A 1708-nucleotide genomic window follows, 5' to 3' on the forward strand; every position below is an offset into this window, starting at 1 on the left:
AGTTTATATACCGTTTTTGTGTCTCCTGTCTAGAGAATATCCTTTAGCATTTGTTGGAGAGCTGGTTTGGTGGTGCTGAATTCTCTCAGCTTTTGCTTGTCTGTAAAGCTTTTGCTTTCTCCTTCATATTTGAATGAGATCCTTGCTGGGTACAGTAATCTGGGCTGTAGGTTATTTTCTTTCATCACTTTAAGTATGTCTTGCCATTCCCTCCTGGCTTGAGAGTTTCTATTGAAAGATCAGCTGTTATCCTTATGGGAATCCCTTGTGTGTTATTTGTTGTTTTCCCCTTGCTGCTTTTAATATTTGTTCTTTTTGTTTGATCTTTGTTAATTTGATTAATATGTGTCTTGGGGTGTTTCGCCTTGGGTTTATTCTGTTTTGGATTCTCTGGGTTTCTTGGACTTGGTTGATTATTTTCTTCCCCATTTTAGGGAAGTTTTCAACTATTATTTCCTTAAGTTATATTCTCATGGTCTTTCTTTTTGTCTTCTTCTTCTGGGACTCCTATGATTCGAATGTTGTAGCGTTTAATATTATCCTGGAGGTCTCTGAGATTGTCTTCATTTCTTTTAATTTGTTTTTCTTTTATCCTCTCTGATTCATTTATTTCTGCCATTCTATCTTCTAATTCACTAATCCTACCTTCTGCCTCTGTTATTCTACTATTTGTTGCCTCCAGAGTGTTTTTAATTTCATTTATTGCATTATTCATTATATATTGACTCTTTTTTTATTTCTTCTAGGTCCTTGTTAAACCTTTCTTGTATCTTCTCAATCCTTGTCTCCAGGCTATTTATCTGTGATTCCATTTTGATTTCAAGATTTTGGATCATTTTCACTGTCATTATTCAGAATTCTTTATCAGGTAGATTCCCTATCGCTTCCTCTTTTGTTTGGTTTGGTGGGCATTTATCCTGTTACTTTACCTGTTGCATATTTCTCTGTCTCTTCATCTTGTTTATATTCCTGAGTTTTGTGGGTCCTTTCTATATTCTGGCAGTTTGTGGAGTTCTCTTTATTGTGGAGTTTCCTCGCTGTGGGTGGGGTTTTACAGGTGGCTTGTCAAGGTTTATATCTCTCCTTTTCTCCTTTGCTTTTTGCTTATCTTCTTTTCACAGCTATTTGTAAGGCCTCCCCAGAAACCATTTTGCTTTTTTGCATTTTTTTTCTATGGGAATGGTCTTGATCCCTGTCTCCTGTACAATGTCACGAACCTCATTCCATAGTTCATCAGGCACTCTATCTATCAGATCTAGGCCCTTAAATCTATTTCTCACTTCCACTGTATAATCATAAGGGATTTGATTTAGGTCATACCTGAATGGTCTAGTGGTTTTCCCTACTTTCTTCAAATTAAGTCTGAATTTGGCAATAAGGAGTTCATGATCTGAGCCACAGTCAGATCCTGGTCTTGTTTTGGCTGACTGTATAGAGCTTCTCCATCTTTGGCTGCAAAGAATATAATCAATATGATTTCGCTGTTGACCATCTGGTGATGTCCATGTATAGAGTCTTCTCTTGTGTTGCTGGAAAAGGGTGTTTGTTATGACCAGTGCATTTTCTTGGCAAAACTCTATTAGTCTTTGCCCTGCTTCATTCCATATTCCAAGGCCAAATTTGCCTGTTACTCCAGGTGTTTCTTGACTTCCTACTTTTGCATTCCAGTCCCCTATAATGAAAAGGACATCTTTTTTGGGTGTTAGTT

Source organism: Bos mutus, chromosome 28 (genome assembly GCF_027580195.1).
Source record: "Bos mutus isolate GX-2022 chromosome 28, NWIPB_WYAK_1.1, whole genome shotgun sequence".
NCBI lineage: Eukaryota > Metazoa > Chordata > Mammalia > Artiodactyla > Bovidae > Bos > Bos mutus.